At 39.3% G+C, this 24,390-nt stretch overlaps 1 protein-coding gene across 1 annotated transcript in view; it reads right to left on the bottom strand.

The window, feature by feature from the left end:
• The window catches only part of LOC137174101 (astrocytic phosphoprotein PEA-15), a 56,576-nt gene extending 55,592 nt beyond the window's left edge, over window positions 1-984 (bottom strand). Inside the window, exon 1 of the mRNA XM_067579153.1 lies at window positions 577-984. The gene's annotated coding sequence lies outside the window, so the exon portion shown is untranslated. The remainder of the gene's footprint in view (window positions 1-576) is intronic.
• Window positions 985-24,390: the final 23,406 nt, after the last annotated feature.

The following is a 24,390-nucleotide window of genomic DNA, read 5'->3' as shown; positions in this document are numbered from 1 at the left end:
GTGGTGTGTTAAATGCCCTCTTGAGAGTGGGAAATTCACCAACTCGCGACTTAAGCAATCAAGTTCATGACTGAGTTGTGTCAAGTCAGCAAGGTATTGCACATTTCACCTGGATTAGGTGTTTTTTTTGACATTTTTAGTCAAATCTTATGTTGTTCACAGGAAGAAAATGTCATTCCACCGTCCCAAATTTTTACTTTAATGAATTTCATCCTCACAAAAACAATATTTTTCGCCCTTTAAACCTCATGGCCCCATTTCTTCTTCACTCTCTGTGTGTGACTGACCGATTTAGTTGCCAAAAAAAAGAAGCCAAAAACTACATTTTACAGGCAGGCGGTGAAGTAGGCGGGTGTCTCACATAGTCATCATGTAACGGTATGCAAGGAAGAGAAATGACCCATAATATATCTATGAATGGAGGAAACTGACTGACTCACAGCACAGTCCAGTTAATGAATTACAACCATTTGAGTCTTAAAGAAATAGCCTCCAAAAAATAAGAGGAAGCAGTTTGTATATGAAATGCAGAAAGGCTGTTTAAAGAGAAGAGTTATACAGAGATTTACTACTCACCCCGGACGCAGCAAAATGAGACAGCTACAGACGGAGAGAGAGAGATGCGGGGAAGATAATCTCCTCTGGATCTCACAGACGACACCTCTGTGGGATTTTTTTTTTCAATGTCGGCCCTTAGAGAGGACAGACGTGCTGCAGGGACAGGAAGAAAGAAAAAAAAAAGTCCACTCCGTCAGCCTCGGCTCACTTTTGTGGTTTCAATTGATGGATTGGAGTCTGTGTGTCATCAGCGTGGGAAACCGTGAAGGGGGACACGGGTGAGGTGGGGCTGTCAAGTCAGTGTTTGTCAGTAATAAAACAGATAACGCCGGGTTTAGGATGGTCGTGATTCCTCCTCTCTGGGTCCTTCTGCGTTGCTGTCCGCTGCTCTGTAACCGGCTGCTGAAACGTGGAAACGCCTTTTCCTCTCTCTCTCTCTCTCTCTCTCCTCTCTCTCTCTCTCTCTCTCTCTCTCTCTCTCTCTCTCTCTCTCTCTCTCTCGGTCACGGTTAAGCACACTGTCTGATTCGTCCAGAGATCGTCTATTTGAAACGATGGCTCACTCTTTCAGCAAGACTATTCAAGAAATAAATGAATGAATGAATATTTGTAATCAGACGCGCCAGATGGTTTGTTACACAGAACCGAAAGTACTTGAGATATGATTGGATGAACCACTTGTCTGTCACCGTCTTATCTTGAGGCAGCTGGATTCTCTACATAATAAGATACTGATTGTTTCAAATCACTCCTGGTTCAGACCAAGTCCCCAGAAACTGCGCCAGGCTTTGAAACAAATTTGACAAAGCGACCAAACCGTGTAATTACTTTTTCCCATAGACTTACATTGTGAAAGAGACGTCTGTAAATCAGCGGATACATTTTTTTTAGCGTCACAACCTTCGCAAAATGACTCATTTCACTATCAGAATTTGATCCATTTGGCCTGATCACATTTCAAAAGTTTAGAAGATCCGCATAATTGAATTATTTATTACCCCCATTCAAGTTAGCCGGAGAGCTAAACTGGAAGTTAGCTGCCTCAGCTGGTGGAAGGCTCTAGTGAGCATGCTCCATGGGCTTATTGGGCCCATAGAGGGTATGTTTTCATCCAGGTAATGTCTTTACAGCAGGACGTGGCTTTTTTTGGCTTCATGCGCCACTGAGCAACTTTCATAGGAATGAATGGGGCGCCGTCTCCAACACTGTATCCAGTTCTCTTTATACATCCATGGTTCGGACACAAGCGCATAACTTGAAGCCTGACAAGATGGATTCTCGCATGATCTTGTGAATCCAGCTGCTTTGTAAGGTAAGATATTTTGGCAGTTTAGAATTTAGCTATAAATTAATTTTTTAAAATAAATTTCATTTTTGATTTGTACAGAAATCATCTATTGGAAACAATCTCATTCAGCCCCTCAAGGAATTGCTCAATGAATAAACCTAAATTAATAAAATTTTGGGGGCAGTAAAATTTAGCAGGTAAATATATTTTTTGCATGTATGAATCAGCGTTCACATTAGCCTAGAAGTCTTCACAGGTAAAAAAAAAAATTTGGACTAACCCATAGCTGACCCATGGGAAAACTACCCAAACCCTATTTAAAGTAGACCAAATTTAAAAACAACAACAACAAAAAAGCAACAATAAAACAAAAAAAGAAAAGAAAAAAATAAAGAAAAGGGATAGAAAAATAGATGCTATATAATAGACACTCATCCAAATAGACTAGATGAGGAACGGGTGAAATTCGGGATGGGGGAGGTGGGGGTGGGTGGGCGTGGTCACGTGGCTACAGTGGGCGTGGCCTCCAGTACATTACATTCAGTGTCAACAAACAGTAAAACGCCTGAAAGTCAAAAACTCAATACTAAAATATATTATTTTTGTTTATGAAGTCAACTGTCTGTCATTAGGAAAAAGAAACACAATGACTGTGTTGTATATAACAGTGTGTAAATAATTATCCGTTACATAAAATTAATTATATTTTATACATTTCATCAATGCGGTGCTTATCACATCTAGTTGTTTATCAATTCACGGCACTACCGTACAGGGCTAAAAAAAACTACAGCAGCCATAATTCATGTAGACTACAGACATAACAGTCCCCGTCTGTGGGCAATGATCAGTATTTAATGTTTTATTCGAATATAACTAATAAAAACTCTGGATTAGTCTAACTTTCGGGACAAACAGGACAGGATTCGGGATACGGGACAACTGCTCATAATTCAAGACTGTCTGAAATTTTTCCTGATGTCTTGTGAAACTAGACCTGAGATTTGTCAGACCCAACTCAACCCGATCTATCAGCAATTGAATGGGAGGCTACCTGACCCGATTAGACTGAGTACAGTCTTGCCCAGGTCAGGAACCAGTGTGTGAAGACCTCTAATGCACACGAGATGATTGACACAACAAAATGTATTTTAAAAATGAATTTGATGTGTTCTGTGTCTCAGTTCCCTGCCTCGGACGTTTGCAGGACTGTTTCTTTCATACTTGTAGGCTACATATTCGCACAACTTCTATATTTGAGATTTGAGTTCACAGAGATGTTTACGTGTATCTTGGCAGAACTACAATTCCATATATATAGCCTAGTATGTGCAATACTGATCTTTGAAGTATTTTCCATTTAGTATACAAAAAAATCAATGTACTTTACTATATAGTATTAACAGTACAGTGTTTACAAGTGTACATCATTATGACATTAAAAAATCCTATTTAGTAGCCTTTTTTTAGTATACTTTATTTTGTCATTTTCCAGTTTGAACACACTACTAAATTAAGTAAAATTAAGTATTAAGTTTATGCTTTTGTGCATTTCTTTGATCAGCTTTTATACTATATATTCAGAGTGAAGGGTGTTGGAGCCTATCCCAGCATGCATTGGGAGGACAGTGGGGAAAAGTCCTGAACCATTCATTTCAGAAATGTGCACACATACTGGCCCTCAAAAATGTAGGCCTAATACATTTTATCCAACGCTGTTAAAAGATTGCAACACCTGGTCTGGGAGACAGTAATCTTGTAATAGAGAACAATGTTTTTTTTGTTTCCTGTCCTATTTGGCTGCCAATTGGTCCTCAGAAAAAAGAACAGAGTGAGAGCTCTCGCTGTTCAGCGACCCTCTGATTCCTCTGATTCTTAGACACTGGCACTCTCTCTCTCTGTCTCTCTCTCTCTCTCTCTCTCTCTCTCACACACACACACACACACACATGCACGCACACACACGCACTCCCACACACGCACACACACACACATTTTTCAAAGCTGATGTCACCGCGCTATCCGGTCTGCAAATCCCTCCTCCTGTTTCTTTCTCTCCATCACAACACAATCCAAAAAACGCCAGCCCTCCCTCCCTCCAAACCCCAACTCCATTCTTTTAAAAGTGACAGTGAGCCAACAGGAGCCGGACTGCTGGGTGCTGATCCCTCAAATGAAGTGAAATCATCCATCAGTTTCTCCTCTCTGTCCTCCTGAAAGAAAAGTTGTCCTGTGGTGCAATTAAAATGGATACAAGAGGGAAAAACAAGACTATACATTTTTCGAGTTTAAGATTTATGACTGTTTAAGAGGTACAGTCGACAACATGCAGACTGCAGTCAGAAATAGTCTTGTGTAAATTATACTTCCTGTCTATATTTTCATATAGCTTTAAACTTTTTTTTATGAGATACAGGGACTCGAACTGAACGTTGGTATTGGACGTAAACTGTAAGGTGCAGCAATCATCTAAAATATGAGCATAATTCCTATAGGTGCTGGGCCGATGTTTCATTTAAACTAGTATGTTCCTACATTTCCCAGAATGCCTCATCCTAATGTCCAGAGAGGTGTACAGATATGATGGCAATAGCGACAGAAAGAGCATTATCGACACTGAAATCCAACGTTTACCATTCATTTGAGCGTAGAGATTCAATCTTGACCTTACGAACCAAAATATCCGTGTTTAAAACCTGTTAACTCAAGGTTCACTTACCATTTTTTTCCCTTGAACTTTTGACATAGCCCATGACATTCTAAGTAAATGGATGTTTGGCAAACAAGCCCGTTTCAAGGTCAGGCAGTCAAAGAGTCGGTGACAGACAACTGAAAACTGTCATATTGTTTTGTACGCTGGAAAATCTGTATGTTTTCTGGCTTTAGGACACACGATACAGCCCACAGGTTACATCACCAAAACAACATTTTTTTGGGGTAGATTTTTCTTTGAAGTGCCAGTTTCTCCTATGATTGTATTTTTTAAAAAGTCTTCAAAAATGCACGTTCTGTATGTGGGCGTAAAGTGCACAGCTGCTTTAGCTCCTCTGAATAGTCTTCAAGTGTAACTTAAACCCCGGACATTCACAGGTGTTTAAGACTAAAGGGGCCACATCCGCACATGAAGCCACTGAAAGAAATGGACTTCTAATGGTTTCACATACCTCAGGTGTGTGTTTTCCCTTTGTCAGTAAGGTCAGAAGATTCATAACGATGTATACAATTCTAAAAAAGTGTATTTTAAAGTACATAAAGTGTAGTTATTCTGATAAAAAAATACCTATCCATTTTTCCTTGCATTTTAAGTGGGGTTGTGCAGAACTGCACGTTTTTAAAATGAGTCACTCTGAGCGCTATTTTGCGGTCTGAATATTTCCTAAACTTTGTTGTGCATCTCATGACCTTTAGTCTTTCAAACTATGCTTCAGACCTCATCAGAAACAGAGTTGTGACTTTCTTAAGGAAGATATTTGGATCTTTGGACATGAATTAGACTCTTGTGAAATCTGTGACCCTGAGGCAAGGTTAAACTTCTCCTTTTTAACACAAACACACAAGAATGCACAAAGACACACACACTGCCCTTAAGAAAGTATCAAATTGTTTTCACTTTTTTTGGTTTTTATTTATGACACCACTTCAGTTGAAAAGGAAACAAAGTGCCCAAGACAGTGACTCAACACCAGTAGACCAGATTTCAGGATGTAGATGAACTTCAGGACCCTGACTCACATGAAGTGACACATCATGTATACTTTTCACAAGTAGTTAGGGTTAGCAAATTAATATGCCCATGGTAAATCTAAGTAAGACTGAGATAAGCCCTAAACTGCACTTGTAGTAAAGATACTGCGTTTAATCCCAACAAAACATAGTTTATACACTTTAGGTTTCATTCCAAAGAAAAGTAAAGGATGCACAAGAGGCCTCTAAAGCTTGATTTTCTCTCTTAAAAATATGTTTTTCCTCTTGTTCCTACAGTTGGATGTTTGAGCTTCACTGTGCAGAATGATGAATGATGTATATGCAGAGTTTGACATTAGAAGGCTGTTTTCACATTCAAATACTCATTTAAAATCCAATTTCTAGGAGTGGGCCTATAAAAGCATGATTTATAACATCAGAAATAGTGTGGTAGCCAATCGTGGTCCAGCATGCTTGACTTAGACAAGTGTGATGTAGAAACGTGAAGCCTCCGGTGTAGAAACACCGATAATGGACTTTACAGTGAAGTAGGAGACATCTTGTGTCCAGCAGTTAAACTTCTGAAGTAAAATATATTTGCATATTCATAGATTCAGGATTTTTAATGACGGAGAAGGAGTAGACGCAATTTCAAGGATCTTAACAAGAAGTCTAGAAAAGTAGAAAAGTCTATTCCAAACTAGTTGTGATGTCGCGAATCATCCTCATTAACGCTTTAAACTGAGATTCAAGGTGAGCACAGTCAAGTAACAATGAACAAAGGGCGACTTGAAGTTTATAACAAGGGGCTGCCACTGCTAAGATATTAAAACATGCAAAGCAACACATTTTATAGATAAATAGAGACATTTTAAAACCAATGTTTGAATCAGCGTTTTGAACTTTTTCACAACACTGCAGCTTTTTTTTTTTTTTTTACAGGTTTAGTAGAAGATAAGAATTTGGCAAAGCGTGTAATAACATGTTGGAACTGTTGCTGAACACAGTGAATAAAATGGCAGCTGTTCAACAAGGTCTCCTCACAGTCTGAATTTCATCTACCTGTGACCAGTTACATGAAATGGAGTCATCTCACCGACTGGTTTCACTGAAACAAAAGGCGTATTGTTGTTAATGCATGCAAATAAGCTCACACGCATTTGCATTGGAGCCACAGAAAATGCTCTTTGGACTCACAGTGACAGTTGTTGAATAAGAACTGGACGCAAAGCATTGTTTTACTTTCTTTATGGCTTTAATGTAATAGTTTCTCTTGTCTCTATGTGTGTAAAATATCCACATTTCAGCTGACAAAGCAGACATTTGGCTGATGCAAAACTGAGCACATGAGTACCCACGAACAGAAAAATGAAAACAACAAAAACAACAACAACATATTTTTCTAACTCATGCTTCACATGTCAGTTATTCAAATAGCTCTCAGTGGGTGATGTATGAGTCAGTTGATGATCTTTGGTTGCCTGGGAGGCCATATGTTGATTAGCATGATGGGATTTATGCAAATGCTCTCGACATGACAGACAGATAACAGCTCACCGACTTTGTCTTGTCACCGAGAACAATCAATTCTAAGTAGTCGTAATAATCTGCATCAGGAATTCTCAATTAGACCATTTCCTCAATTAATTTAATTGTCTCAAAAATGTCTCAAAAAGATGTGAAACGGTTCTTGTCCGTCATGTTCTGCAAGAGTTGGTCGCAGAGTTTATATATTGTCTGAAAATGTTCAACAAGTATAAGAGAATATGTTCCCGCTAGTAATTATTCAGGCCTGTAACAAAAGGCTTTCACAAGGAGTTGAAAATGAAGTGGAAAAGGGCACCTTACAGTGCAGCCTCAGAGAAGAAAACACTGTCACAGCAGGAGCATTACAGCAATCCATTAGCTGGTCTATAAGAATTTCAGGACATGATTCTAGTTTCAAGGACCAAATAAACATCTTTTATTGCTTTTTTAACCCCTTAACCTCAGCAACTCTGGGCCAGTCAGTATAAACTCTCACTGTGCAGCCACACATTTGTATAAAATGATCCACAAGACAAGTAGAATATTTCCATTTGATGGCATCATGTGGCTGTAAAATCTTCGGTTTGAATACATAAAGCGTAGACTGTATCTATATTTACAAGCACATTTTATTTTCAGCTCCTTAGTTGTGCTATTTTTGGGTCTGTTCAGACATCTGTTTTCGGTTTCCGCAGTCAACATTTACCCCTTTTCTCACCACATTTCAAATTTCCCTCCTATATATTTATATATATATATATATCAAGCGGTAACTACCACGGCTTGAGGCTGAAGCCTGTGTGGAAGTGCCTTAAAGTGCCAACGATGATTGCTTAATGCTGGCTCCAAAAAAATCCCTGGATAAGTGTCAACTTCTCTCTAGAAATACAAAGTCAATAATTTCAGGCCTTCCAATAAATGTGCTAGTAGTGATTTTGGAAATTATTGCTTCATTAATAAGATGCCATGTGGGCGTTGATTGACAGCTGTTTTGGCTCACCAGTTGCTCTCCCCGGCTCCGGGACTCACACTCGGAGTCGGACTATTCTCACAATATTTCAGTAAATTTAATTTTACTTGAAAACCTGCCCTATTAGTACAATTTAGCTAAAGTAGCTAATGTTAGCCCAAGTGGCTCCAGTGGAAACCATCTTTATATACAGTCTATTGTATGTATATGTGTGTGCGCCTGTGTGTGTTAATGCAAGAGTGCGTGCATGCATCTGTGTGTGAGTGTAAGTTCGTGTTTGCATCCTGGGGATGTGGCAGTGGATGTCCTACTGACAAACAGGATCCTGCTACAACACAAAGCCAAACTCTCTCTCTTTCTCTCATACACACACATTAATCTGAGTCTAGGTTAAACCACATTTTAATTCAAAAGCACATATATATATTTGTATGAACTTGTGAATCTGTGAATTTGTCTGTCTGTCTGCAGAGTATACCCTGTGCGTGTGCACTGGTGTGAGTGTGTTTTCCCCGGAACAGACTATAATAGGGAAGTTCTTGTTTCCCATCACAAGACCAGCTCAGAGAGGAGAAAAAAAAAAAAAAGGCGTACAGAGAGGAACTTCTCCCAAACAAAACATCTCTGAGGATTCAGCTGGTGGAGAAAGGAAGGAGGGAGGGAAGGAAGAGAGTCAGAGAGATGAAAAGAAGAAACCACAAATGTCAGACAAAGGGAGGGGAGAGAGAGAGAGAGAAAGGGAGAAATGGAAGGATGGAGCAACGATCAACAGAGAGAGCGAGCTGGAGAGGGACTGTTGTGTCACTGTGTGTGAATGTGCTTATTGAGAGGGATGAGTCAGTGGAAAGAGAAACAATGGAAATGCAGAGTCACTGCACCTCTTTCATTCAAATCTCTCATTCTGCTGCTCTTACTTTCTCTAGCTTGTTATTCACTTTGCAGCTGAAATGTTCTGAATTCTGGTTTTTATCCTCGCATTTTGAGGGTCGAGGTGTTTTTGTTAATAAGTTAAAAAGTTGCAATGAGTCATATTGTCCTATTTCTTATCTGACTCAGGTGACGTACAGTGTATGACCTGTATGCTTCCTGTATTGGATTATATCTCTGTTTTCTCTGTGAAGTCGCTTTAGACAGTTATGACTTAATGCTAGCCAGAGCTGCTGCTACCAGTCAGGACATTGAGGTCATGTCCTCACGTTCTCTTGATTCTTAATCAGTTGTGGTAATAGTCTGACAGGAAATTTCTATTTCTAATTACTGGTTTATTTAACAGGGACAATGCATATTAATAAACATTACTGTAAATGCACCAGAGTTAGCCAAGAGGCTATTCCTCATTTGTGGTCCCTGGACAGATGTTACAAAGTCACCCTAAAAAAGAATATTAGAAGATTTAAAATTACAAAATTATTGAGAACATTTATAAGCATGCAGAGCAATGATAAAATGATAAAAGAATATTAATGTTAGTAAAACAAATCATACAGGGCATTGTACTACACTGACACGTACTATTGGAAACATGCAACACAGAAACACATAATACAAGACATGCAAAATACATGCAAAGCAATGAAATAGGGAATATTAATGTCAATAAAAACGGGGACTGAATAAAACAACATTGTGCTGCATTGATAGACACTAACTGAAATATAAAAAGCAGAAGCACAGACACAAGAAGAACATACAGTACATAAAATATATCAAACACTGCCACAGTAAAGACATGCATGCAGGTACACCAGACTTGCGGGTAAAAGAAAGTGATAGATGAGAGCAGATAATGATCAGTCACTATATCACTTAATATTTTAGACATCAGCTCCAGTGTGTCAAACTATATGCTCTATATGTTTATACCAGCCCGTCCTCACAAGAAAAACAACAGTATAGGTCTAAAATTCAAGCCAGCAAAAACAAAACATTTACTTTACGCCATCTAGCAGCCGTAGTAATTATGACCCTGGGAAGACACGCAGTTCAGATCGTGTATAAGGTGTATATAAGGTGACCTGATGAGATGATTTTGCCTTATTAGGCAAGTAGGTCTATCTGTGGACTTGGAGTATCTACACGACACACCAACTTTACCACATGACACGCCCACTTGGTTAGGTTCAGGCATGAGCAGTGAGATGGTTAGGGTTAGGGGTCAGGGGTGTGTGTCGTGGGGGGGTTGGAGGGGTCGTGTAGTGAAGTGGGCGTGTCACGTAGGTCTGCAAAACTGCAGATAGACCCTTCCCTTATTGGGAGGAGGCGGGTTGGGTAGATGGTTAGGTAGTTAGATGGCAAAAAGTGGACTTTGCTGCAGGAGACCACAGTTCCAAATGCAAGTGCCATGTTTCCAACCGCGAGTCGGGACATTTTTTTTTGTAAAAACCGTAACGTTATGGTGTTTTCTGTTGCCATGACGATGAAGGTTGCGTAACTTTAAATAAGCATAAACCATGTTTCAAGTGATCATTTTAACCCAAACCATGATCTTTCCTTGACACAAAACAAGTGGTTTTTGTGCCTAAACCTAACCAGACCTTAACCACAGTGTTGTCACACCATAAAAAATCATTATTTTTTAACAGTGTTTTTTAACCACAGTGTTGTCACACCATAAAACATCTTTTTTTTAAACAGTGTTTTGGAAAGCAGCATATTATGGTCCTATGGGTCGTTCTGGAGAGCATTAAAATGGCCGATCGATGGCATAAACATAACTACAGGTTGTTTTTTGCCGGCTAAATTTTAGAGCTATACTGTCTTGTATTTAATTATGAGGATGTGTTGGTTCTTACATGTATCTTTTTGGAAAGCGATAATCACAGATGCATTATATGATTAGTATATTAAAAGTAACACCATCGCCATTGCCTCCATGCATACAGTTTTAGTAGCATCATTTCAAGAAAATAAGACTTTTTGTAACTTTATAACTATAATATTTTTTTTTCTAACCAAGCCAGAGAAAAGTAGTTATTATCTATAGCAGCGGGATTCAGAACCCATGAACTAAATTTCTAATCTTTGGAGACTCTCCTGTTCACACCGCAGAACAGAATAAATTTTAGGCTTGAATGTTCATTCTTCATCTTGGAAATTTTACTTTGAATTCAATCATTCAAACGTTTTATACGGTCCTCATTTGTGGATGGAGTTTGCTTAGTCGTCACGGATCAGATATATCCAAATGTTGGCTTCATGCTATGCAAGTTGATTTTCTTATTGTACTGATATGAACTAGAATGACTGGCTGCTTGTAAGGTTGAACATTAGCTGGAAAACAGATGCTATGCTTTAGAAAATGGACACCAGTAACATAAAGTAAACATGACGTGCCGTTAATGAGCTTAAACATGAAACACCATCAGTATTCTAACGTTTGGACACATAGCACAGTACAGAGGCGCAGCTCTCTCAGTCGGCTTCATCTTCTTCTTTGTCTTCCAGCTCGTGTCTTTTGTCATTTATCATTCTGTCATCTCACATGCCTGCAGTCATCACTCACCGCCTGTCTGTTCTCCCTTATAGACATTTTTTCCTTTTACACACCTAAACTTGGAAGGTTCTTATACCCGTATTTTCGTGTAATCTTTGTTCAGCATCTTTTCTGTTCTGCTTTCACTTCCCCTCTTCTCGCCCTTCCACAGGATGACACTGACTGTGCAGCAGAAATTAAAGGCTGAGCTCTAATCTCTGACAGCAGCAATAAGTGCAGGCCAGCAGCTCAGGGCGTCAGACCCCATTATAAACACAGACGCTGTCGGCTCAGAGTGGTGATGACAAACTGCACAAAGCATCCATGTTGATAACAGAGACTACCCTGCCCTCCCTTGTTAAACCATGACACCATTTAATGCTTTCAGCTGTGCTTGCCTCTGTCATTAAATAATAATGCTAAAAGCACTTCTATTACTACTATGAACAATAATAAAACCATAATTATTGTTATGCTCTTTTGAATAGTTGCAATTACAGTTCACAACTCCAACACAACAGGTGTGAACATTCAGCTTGGGACTGATGAACATATTGGTGCATTTAGCAGCTACAGAGTCAGATATTTGACTCAGGAGCTGGTGGAGACCAAACCAGAGCTAAAAGGAGTGACCATTGGACTTACATTCATCTAAATCTGGACACTAAAACAACTCCAAATGAACAAGCATACAGTACACCTCAAAAAAAGAAAAGAAAGGTGTCATCACAGTGTCTTAAATAACAGTCAACATTGATATATTGAAAGACACACAGTTCAACTCTTTTCTTTTTGGTAACACCAGTTTTAGATTACCATGATGAAAAAAATCCAACATATGGCTTCAATATAAGACTTTCATTAACAGTTAACTGAAGCCTTATTAGATGAGTATGTTTTTGAGATAAAAATCTTGTTTGTACAGCTTCAAAAAAAATTTTATGGTCCATATCTCCTCTGGGTGATTTGACTCATGTAGGACTTTGTTTGCCCTCTCTTGAAGTACACCAGCCTCGTCTAAATGTGTCCCAGTGTTTCAGACAGCCGTGGCTCCTTTGTGTGATTTGTTATTTGCATCCTGGTGATGCTGCCTGGTGATGCGATGAGTAATTACGGAATAAATGAAAAAGATTTATTTTTCTACCATGTCACAAACTGGGTTCATCAAGAAAGACATTACTTGTTATAACAGTTCAATTTAGGACCCAAATGCACCCACAGACCAGGAGACACAGGGATGGTTAAGGACAGTTCATTGTAGCTTGAGTTGAAGATGGATCTGATGGCTTAGCTGACAAATTCTTTGGTTTTGGATATGACAAAGGGGCTGGGAATGGCAGCGGTGCAGGGCGAAGGACTGAAGCAGGCTGAGGGGCTCAAGTCAGGGCAGAGCGAACATGAGATCCCCAATCCAAACTGGCAAACAGCAGATGAGGATGAGGCTGGCGTAGCAGGTGTACTGGGAGCTGGGGTGGTGAACCCGAGGCACAGGCAGAGAACAGAGTTAGCAGCGTTCAGGAGGTCAGAGAAACACACAAGTAGCTTACAAGAAGCTTAGCTGTAGCAACTGTACCGCATTGGTGACTGAATGATCTGGCAAAGTCGGGAGAGATGAACCAGGGCTTTATACTGCTGTGGCTTGTAGAGTTGATTAGTAGATCAGCTGCAAGTACTCAGGTTGAATGGGAGAGGGAAACCAGGAGGCCACGCCCAGCATACGCCCAAACACAAACACAGAGAGAGACAGACTGGGGACAAACATGAAACACTAGGAAGGGAGAACCATGGGAAAACACAGGGACCTGATCTCCTAACATTACTGTACACATTTTAGGCACATATTAAAATCTCCCTGCAGTCTTTTGTCTTTGAACTGCGCTCAAGCTGTTAGATATTATATATTATGTCAAATATGTCCCAGATAGCCTAAGAATATACAAAGGCAAATTTATTTAGACATGATTATACAAAGAGAAAGACAATGAAAATCCGATTTTATGAATTCTTCCCACAGTGCAGATTCACATCACTTGTCTCAACACTTTCAGTTTGCCCTTGGTCATCTCTGGATTTATGATTTACAGAATCAGTGTGTTTAGTTCCCTGCTGACAGACACAGCTGCATTAGGCCAGGTCAGGGTCAGACATCCATACAATGATAACTTTCCTCCATTACCAGCAGTTTCTTAATTATACTAACCCCGCACGGCCTGTTAGCCAGGGCGCAATTACAATTTTCAATTATGGCCTAAAAGGGTTGTCACATTAGGTGTTGCTCTGAAACCTGCAGAGGTATTGATTATAGCTCATTAATCACAACACAAAATGTCTGCTTCATTTTGTAACTGTGTGTGGAAAACGGGTGAAATGTTACAGTTAGAGAATATATGTGCATTTATTCAATTTGTTCTTGAAAAGACTAAAGGCTTGAAAGGGGCACATGTATTTTTTCAACATGAAACACATGATGACCGGCCAGACAGACACACTGTTTCAGTGTGATTAGTTGGGCAAGCTGTATATGATTAGAGTTGGTTTAGATGGGGAAAAGAGTCTCAATGTTCCTCTGAGATCACGAGGAAGATTGTTGCAAATCTAGAACGCAAAGCAAAGGCATGCTTCATTTAGGGTGAAAATTACCTAAAAATGATCAAGGTAACAAAAGAGTCAACAACAAAAGTTGGGAGTGTTAGAGAAGTATATAAGAGTGATGCAGGATATGGATGAGGGCAGTGTGACAGCGGTGAGGTGTGCAGTTGGAGTGACGGATGGGTTCAAGGTGGAGGTGGGATTACATCAAGGATCAGCTCTGAGCCCTTTCATGATTGCAATGGTGATGGACAGGTTGACGGACAATGTCAGGTGGGAGTCTCCATGGACTATGATGTTTGCAGATGACATTGTGATCTGCAGTGAGAGTAAGGATGTGGGGGAAAGCTTGGTGAGGTGGTGGTATGCACCAGAGAGAAGAGGAATGAAAGTCAGTAGGAGCGAGATGTAATACATGTGCACGAATGGGAGGGCGGACAGCTGAATGGCAAGGATGCAAGGAATAGAGATGGCAATTGTGGATGAGTTTAAATACTTGGGGTTACCTGTTCAAAGTAATGGTGAGTGCAGAAGAGAGGTGAAGAAGAGAGTGCAGGCAGGGTGGGATGGGTAGAAAAGAGTGTCGGGAGTGATCTGCGACAGAGGGGTACCTGCCAGAGTGATGGGGAAGGTTTACAAGAGGGTAGTGAGACCAGCTGTGGTGTATGGTTCGTAGGCAGTGGCGCTGACAAAAAGACGGGAGGCAGAACAGGAGGTGGCAGAGTTGAAGATGTTGAAGATTTTCTTTGGGAGATGACGAGGATGGACAGGATTAGGAATGAGTATATTAGAGGGACACATCAGTTTGGAAGGTTTGGAGACAAAGCGAGAAAGGAAGGATTGGGATGGTTTGGATGTGTGGAGGAGAGATGCTGGTTATACTGGGAGAAGGATGTTGAAGATGAAGCTGCCAGGCAAGAGGAAAAGAGCAAGACCAAAGAGTGAGGTTTATGGATATGGTGAGGGAAGACAGGCAGGTGGTTGGCGCAACAGAGGAAGATGCAGAGAACAGGAAGAGATGGAAATGGATGATCTACTGTGGTGTCCCCTAACGGGAGCAGCCGAGAGAAGAAGAAGAAGAAGATCAAGGCAACAAAATGACTGAAATTAAATCTCGCAAATGCACTTGAATTCAAAGCATATTTGCCTTTTGAAAACATGATAATTTCCAAACATGTTCATATGCTGATTCCTGATCAGGGTCTTGAGAGGGGTAAAGCCAATACACAGAAAAAAATGAAAACAATTGTGAAATTTCACTTTCTCAATATGTGCACACAACACAGACATTTAGAGGTGCAAAGGTCACAAAACAGATTGGGAATAGCAGTCACTCTGTTGCAACAGAGTTCTAGCTTGGCACTGTTTAGGCTTGAGCTCATCCCAGCATGCAATCAGGGAAAGAAGAAATTCTTTAAACAGTAGACGTCCTGCATTCACATAACAGAGTAATCTATCAGGATTGTGTGCTTGCAAATGGCCAACCTATAGTGTCTTGCTGCATTACGTCCCATTGCGTTTCAGGAAAAGCTGACTTTTTTTGCCAGACAACCCTGCATTTTTTTGCCAGAGCCCTATATCAGGACCCCCACCGTGTCAAGTGTTTTATTATCTCCCACCTGTTTTTCAAGGTTTGGCAACTAGAAGAACTTGGTTAAGGTTAGGGGAATATTGAAATCATCGTTAAAACAACTCTTAAGATATATTCAGACAGAAAGTGTAACAAAATTTTCGCATTACGTCATTTGTGCTAATTTGACTGCTGTCTGTGTTTATGCATGTTTATTTACTGACTGGACAGATGTTAGCATAACTAGCTGTGTATATGTTTGTGTGGTGGCTCAGCCTCTGACTGACCTCAAAACTCAGATGACACTCTTCTGAATTATTTTCTTCCAGTCTCAGTCCTTTTTCCTTTTGTCTCTATACGTTTATGAGGTAGATTCATGAAGCCACGAGATCAAATTTTTGCTCAAGTTGAAACATTTACAACATGCGCGAACATGTCTTTACCATACTTCACGCTTTCCTGCATGAATATAGATCTAACTGCTCCTGCACTTCTTTCAATTGACTTTGTTTGCTATCGTGCCGTATCTAAAATTTGCGTCACATTCTGCGTTAACACCGAACACTAGCAGCTCTGTGAGGCTGCAATGCTCCTTGTAAAGAAAACCAAACAGTTTGACACAGTAAGCCAGTACAAGTAAAATTTTGACTGGATCATGGATCACCAAAGTTTACAAAAAACATAAATATTTGCACCAAATGGCATGGTTATCCGTTTTCACATTTGTTTAGATGTTTCACTCCAAACCACAAATGTCAACCTTGGGGTTAGGGTTGGCTCTTCCAGTAGTTGTTGAGATATTTCAATGTGGATCCAAGTGGTGGATGGGCAAACCAACTGACAGACTGCAATCCTAAAGCCATTCAGATAGCCTAGCTAAATTATTAAATGTTAAAAGACAGCAACATCACTGTCAAGGTGTTTGTTCACCCAACCATCTGCCCCTGATATCCTCCCAAGAGTTTTGGGACACTGTAACAAAGTCACACTATTGTACGTACTTCCACCTTTGCTTTTGTGAGAGGACAATTATTCACATGACCACAAAAGGTCACTTGTCAGAAAAACATAAATTGTATAAAACATTTGGACAAATTATTGATGTTTTCATGTAATTTAGAGTTTACAGTTTATCTGATATGCATGTCCAACTCTTGCACCAGACAAAATGTTGATATCGGACAATAAAGCAAATCCACCAAGACAGTCAATGAGACTGGGTTTATGTTTTTAATTATTTACTCAAACAATATCATAACTCATGATCACAATGTTTCACTTACCATCATTTTCCTTATATTGTGTTTAGATGTCACTGGTGACACAAATACATCTATTCTAAAGGGAGGTAAAAGACTCTCTGATTGAACGACCATCTGCTTCAGACTCTTAATTGCGTGAATCCTGATTGTAAACAGGTTAAACCCCTTGACCCTGCCTCAAACATTTTCATTTTCTCTCACTGTCTCTCCACATCCCTGCTTCCCGTTTACACACACATACACACACAACATGCACGCTTACTACAGCACGTATTCACATTCTACACACACACCAACTGTTCGGTCTGAAGCTTGATCAGTCAATCTGTCAGATTTTTGGTTACTAAGCAACCTCTCATCCTCCAGTAATCAACCAACTGTCAAAGTGTGTCTTGATATTGACATTTCTTGACAGAGACTAAATGGTCTCACATTATTACACACATAGTCAGAAATTAACTTCTGCTCGAGGCACAGATGCCCTCAAATATTCATAAAATGAGCAATAAAGGCTCCTGATTGGAGGTAAATTTTTCCTTACATTTCACTATGTTTACATTTTATACATTGACTTGCCAAAGTCATAGTGAATTCAATTGATGTCCCCTGTGGGCAAACGCAGGTGATGTGCAACCTATTAACACAACCTTATAAAATGATAGCTATGTTGTAGAATCACCATCATTTCATCATTTCAAAGACTTTCCACTTTTGGCATTATGGAAGTTACCGGAACCTTTTAATTCAGTTTATTTCCTGCTAATACAATCACCATCATTTCAAGGAATGACCTGCCACTTTTGTGGCATTAAATGATTTACTCTTGATATTCAAATTCTGTCATTTTCATCGTCAAATAACCAAATCAGAAAATAGTACTCTATTATGCTACTTAGCGATAAGCTAGCTGAGCTAATTATGGCAACAATTCAACTACAGTAATGTTAGCTTGCAAGCTAATGTTAGCTAAAGCCAGCTAAATTAGGATAACTTTATTATAATAGTAGATATTGTTTCACATAATTGTAATCAAAGTATAAATATTATCTAAAATAACTATCAACTTGGTGATATGTTTTTTTCTAAAGCGAAAATTATAGATAGCATTGTTCACATGTATCACATGGTGAGTAGTGATGTGAATGACAGTTGTGATGTGGTCCACAGAAAATATAGATATAAATATAAAACTATAACTGATAAAGAGGGAATGATGATAGGAAACGCTTACGGCCAATTTTGACCCACTTATGGAAAATTTAGGTAATAATACAAAAACTTGATTTCCTTTAAAAACTAAAGAGGTGAATATAAAATTTGAAAAAAGGGAAATTAAGCAAGAATTTTGAGGAATACCTGCAATAATATTGCAAAAAAACCTTACTTCTTACCTGCTGCATGCCATATATCGCTATCATATTTAGGCCTTGAGTCGTATTTGATACTATGGTGCAATATTGAATCTTGCATAAAGCCAAACTGCGCTGCCCTATTATTCACAGCTGAGTGCCATCCTGGAAGACAGGTGAAGTCTGACAGCCATTCAAAGTGTCTCACGTCAAAGACCGGGACTTCTGATCTGTAAAATATTTGGCTCACTCACACCAGCTGCACACACGGTCCGTTCCACCCATTCTTCTGGAAATGTCAAGGCCTCAACAGCTAATAATATAAAATTGCATGTCAAATACACGCTGCATATTGCTGTTCTGACTGAGTTTCTGTGTGTGTGTGTGTGTGTGTGTGTGTGTGTGTGTGTGTGCGCACCCTTTTCTGCCCTCTCTAGTTGCTTGGACACCAGTACTGAGAGGCTGACCTGTGTTTCACACAGTGTGTGCCAACTCTCCACTTTACCAAGAGAGATATGTGTGTGTCTGTTTGTGTGCTTTTATGTTTATACGCTCATCTGAATATTTGTTTTGTGCTTCTGTGTGTTTTTTTTTTAAACTTATTTTGGGCACTCTGCTTTTCTGTGATAAAAAAACAAACACTTTAGGCATGGTAATGCGTGTGTGTGTGAGTAGGAGAGAGTGTTGGCTTTGTGGGGAGACGCTTAGCAACATTTATGCCAGCATATGGACCGTGGGTGTGGGACAGAGAGGGAGCGGGCACCAGGGCCAGACTGGTCCTGGTGGGAGGTGGCAGTATGCATGCAGGGTTGCAACTTGGGTCTGGATTATTCAGATTTGATAAACTACTAGTCACACAAATCTTTTATCAAACTTTTTACAACTTAAATCTGGTCTGCTGCTGTATATTGATGTCAGTCAGCCAAAAAAACATTGCAATCATGCAACAAGTAAAGTATTTATCTTCTCACGCTGAAAGTTTAATCAGGCCGGCAAGTATTCAAGTTACAGTTTTAATTTTGTTGTTGTTGGTGTACTCTCTCTAACAACAGCTTTTCTGAATCACATCAGCACACAGCAGCGGACAACAAGGTGAGATCATGCACAAAGTGGGTTGAAAGCCCACACACCAGCAGCATCTTGATGTGGTTGACTTGTCAGGATTTCCTGTTACTGTCCAATTTTTCAGTATGCATCAATTCTCCAGAAAAAAACTGAATTTGTTCCCCATGTCAGCACCTCCCTGTTTGGATAAAGCATCTGGTTTGTATTACAGGTGTCAATGACGCGTGTCAAATGATGCGTTTGACATCTAAATGCTGTCCTCAGAAAACGATGTTAAATGGCGCAATCAGTCTCCAACTGGAGTTGAATTTTATTGATTCCTTTTGTTTAATTTTTCTGTAGGTTCTGCTAAAGTGACAGAGTTAATATCAGTTCATATGCTTTACATATATATATAGAAATATATATAGTCTATGTCTGTCTCACATCTACTCTAAAAATAAAACATGACTAGAAGTTCAGTTTTCAAATCATTTCTTCTTATTTGGCTTTTGGAGCTGAGGAGATGCTGAATTATGCCAACCAGGGACTTTTTTTTTTTTTAGCAGTTTGCCATCAGACATTATTTTCCACAATCAAACACTGTGTTTTAAATCACATTTCTTATAGAAAGAACAAATGTCATGTTTTTGAAATCTTTAAAGTGAGGGCAGAATTGAGAAATTGCAAATTAAATATTGTGCTTTATTCATTTTGCCTTCTGCGTTTTATACAGCTGTATGTGTGTTTGAGTGTCACAGATATATGTGCACTGTACTGTTGAGTCTTAGAGCTCGGCCACATCATCTCCACAGAGCATAATTACCCTTCACTTATTATACATATAAATTACTGCCAAGTTATTAGGCATCTTTCCCTGTTTTCTACTCTTTTATTTAATTTATCTTCTCATCTTCATCATTGTTCCTTCATTTCCTTCTCTTCTCAATCTCTTGCACTCTCACCTAATTTTATCTTTTCCCTTTACACCTTGCGTCCCCCCGCCCGCCTCTCCCACTCCATCTCCCCGTGATAGAGCCTTTAGATCTCGTTAGTGCCCTAACTCAGACAAGTCACATTCTCACCCTCTGCCATGGTGGAGGAGGTGACGAGCAGCATGGAGGCCTTTCATCGCCATGTGGAGATGCGCTGCAGGTTGCCGATCTCAAAGCAGAGCCAATTCAATCAGTACTGTAAATGGACTAAGCAATAAAGCTTGTGCAATATCAATGTGAACCCATTACTAATGAAGTAAGGTCTTTAAAAAATACTGATAGAGTAGTAAAATCTGGCCTGTACGTTTTTAATTGTACATTTTCTGAGGAAAAACATGCATTTTTCACCAAATTTTGAGGCTGTTTTCACTGAATAAAGATACATCACCAGGGATTTTATTTGCTTCTCAGTATTGCTTCATCCTCATCATCCTCGACAGGGGACATATTTGCAGCTGTGAGCATTGTGCCTTCTCATTTGACAAAGCAAGCTGTTTGAGTCAACTTTCCAGTCGCCGTAGCAACAGCGCACACACACACACACACACTCACACTCACACATAGAATCAAATGACCTTGGCACAAACCGTATGGACGCTTGTTATTGCTCATCTTGCTTGAGTCCATTTGCAAAGAAGGTAAAGGAGGGATGAGGGGGAGAAGATGAACTTATGAAAAATGCAAAAGCTATGAGGTTTGTTTGTGCAACTGCCAGAGGAGGGTGCTGTTTACCTCAGAGGCACAACAGTTAGGGGGTCACAGTTAATGTGGACCCCAGGAAGACTAGCTGTGCTTTAGGGCACAGCTAATGGGAATCCTTACAAATAAAAAGACACGTACAAGCATCTATATGCACACTGAGAGATTTACAGGGGCTAATTAAATTAATGAATCAGTTATTGCTAGGCGTCACACATCTGCTGATATATGAAGGGAAATGTCTGCTCTTAGTGGCAGTAGGGGTTTGATAAATGGAAATTTGCAAGAAGATGTCATTATTTTAAACTATCCTCCCTGATAAATGCTGAATACAGGACAGGAATATGTGTAGTCTGTCCGTGTCCCTGTCAGCATGTAATTTGGTGAGTTCTTGTAAATGTCATCTCCCGCTGATGTCTGCCATCACTGCAACATCACCCGACTCTTGTCTGCTACTTCTCAAAATATTTGATATACAGTTAATAAGTGTAACTCAAAGCCTTTCAGTCAGCTTGTCATCAGATCAGTCTTGCACTTTTTTCTTGCTGAAAAAGAGAAGAAATATACAGTATTTTTGAGGAATGCAGCCATGCAGCACTAATGAAATAAGCATTAAGTACAATGTGAGATCACTACAGAGTCTGGATATGGTAATTTTGTACATTAGTGTTGTTGAAGCATCTCAAAATACGGGCTTGTTTTGCTTGTAAGGCCCCCTTTTGAGTTGATTTGTTTTCAACCTCACTCTCAGGGAAGCTAGAAGGTTTCTGAGTGTTTTTTGTCACATTGAATCTTTTGTAAACAACGATACACAGTATTTTCCATGATAAGTATTCATATTTTGTGATCCTGGTCTTATTTTCAATCTGTACTGAGATATAGCATCAAAGATTTCCAAGCAAGATTAAAAGATTTGACACAAAGAAGATGCCAAACTCTTATGTATTTTTCCAGTTTATGAATGCAACAAAATTGCCATTCAGCACTCGTATACATGTCAGTTAATGCAAACATGTGACACACGTGTAAAATGTAGGATCCAGTGTTGTTGGTGCTTGACTCATATTACACACTAAAAGTCAACATATCTCGGCCTCTGCTACTGCACAAATTTTCACAACTGTATTTATGTGTCTCTTGTAATTCTCTTAGCCTTATGGACTTTTTGGAAGTGCAATACTAAATTGCTGAAGTGCCCCTTTAATGTGCATAAATAGGACCATTATTTATAGAAGTAATATAAACAAAATATTAGACTCTTTCTAATCTAACTAAAGAGGTTCAAAAATATTGATGCCAATTCTTAATTTACAAACTTCTTGGGTTGAATCCAATATTTTACAGACTCCAAGGAAGCCAAATATGTTTACATATGAAAGCTCACACTATCATGATGATCTCTCCTTGTATTGGAGCCCCCTCAACCAGTGCAGTATTCAACCCCCCCCCCCCCCCCCCCCCCCCATTACTCACTGGCATCTAAATAGACACACATACTATCTCACCCACCATGCTGGCAGAGGGGGAGGAGGCCATGTTACACAGTTATTAATAGACACCCTCTCCACTTTCCCATTGTAAACTAATAACTATGATATGATCTCACTCTGTCTCTGAGCCTCTCTGTGACACTCCTCCTTACATTTTTCTTTCTCTCTCATTACATGTTTCCATCTCTCTTTTTTCTCCCCTCTCTACTCAGATGAGGTCTTCCAATATATACATTTCACATGCATGCATGCCTGTCGAGCGTGCTGACATATGACATATATGACACCGGTGTGTCAGCCATTCCACATGACAGCCGTAGTCGACTTAAACACATGTACTTTATTACCTCTCTCTCCTCCATCAAACGCAGAAAATTATCATCAATCTTAATAATTTACTGATGAGATACCAGAAATACTTAGATCAAAGCAATTATAATTATTTGGCAGTATTGCCCAAGTATCAGTTTTTGTATTGAACTAGCAGTTTCCTGAAGCCTGTGTTGGGTTGAAAGATGATGATGATTGATGCCTCAGGTTGATATAATGTGTATTTGAATTAAAAGCCGTCACTCAGATTACAGCTTACTTCTTTAAACCATGTTTTGATCATTTTCCTAAAAGCAAAAGTCAAACGTCCCAAATATTCCCAGTTAACGAGGGACTGCAATGGCTGATATATAGGTAAAAATCACAGTGAACAGCGATTGATATGATCTGTGGTTGTGATTTAATGTATTTAAGTCAAAAGTGTAAAACAGATATTCAAAAGTATTTAAAAAAATTACATGACTGTGAGATGGGGTAAGGGATTTTCCACCCAGAATTTACATTAATTAATAATTCTTTTCATAATTGGGTGACAAGTTAATCATCTCCATGACAACTTAAACTGCTGTTGAAGTTCACGAGATGAATACAGTAGGTGGATCTTGAGTTACGCAGCTATTTTGGTTAAGAAGCTAATTTTTCTTGTTTTCCACAATTCCAGCACTTTAAAGGTACTTTGTGGAGTCTTTGACCACTCGTAGGGTTATGGAGCGATAATTTTACAAGTGGGTCACCGCTTGGTTTGCATTGTGCATGTTAGTGGTACGATTCACGTTATTCTGCCAATTGATTTGGTGGCAGTAACATGCCAACACAATGCAATGACAACTGCAGTAAAAAAGAAGCCAGCAAAAATGAATGTAGATGATGCAGGAAGATTTTACAATGTTTAATAAAGGCTTTGCAAATGGTGTATGAGGAAGGAAATAAATTCAGCACTTTCATTAGGCCTCAAGAATACGCACAATGTGTTTAATGTAAACAGAACTTTTGCTTGTGTCCAAGAAAACTTCATGGGATGCCTGAAACATTTAAGCTCAAAATTGGTTTTATTGTTCTGGAAGTTTTATCAACACTTACTGGTATAGAATAAGGTAACCATTTTTAAAGAAGTAAATGCAATGGGAATGTATTAAAAACACAATAAAGTTGCAACATCCTAAATATTTGTTTGTGTCATTTTTGTTGTTAGAGGCACAGTTCACACAAAAATAAAATAAAATATTTTACTATCTGGACTATTAACCATTATGGGGTGCTCTTCTCTAGCCATATTTATGGCTAGAGAAACTATAGTCCACCTAAGAGAAAAAATGAATGTAATTTCATTCTGAACTTTACGATTATTGCAAGGAAAACCAGCTAATAAACTGAAAAACGATTTTGTATTCCACTGTGACTTTACCAAGACAAACATCATGCTGGGATTTGCTTTGGATGGGTGTCAGAGGACAAACAAGTGTGTGCTTAACTCTGTGTCTCCATTTCTCTCCATCCATCTGTGCCTATAGAGCTACACTCTGACCCTCAGTGTGGACGCCATCTTCTCCACACTGTTGTCCT

Source organism: Thunnus thynnus, chromosome 22 (assembly GCF_963924715.1).
Source record: "Thunnus thynnus chromosome 22, fThuThy2.1, whole genome shotgun sequence".
Taxonomy (NCBI): Eukaryota; Metazoa; Chordata; class Actinopteri; order Scombriformes; family Scombridae; genus Thunnus; species Thunnus thynnus.
The sequence above is the reverse complement of the archived record's forward strand: the minus strand, read 5'-3'. Positions and strand labels throughout refer to the sequence as shown.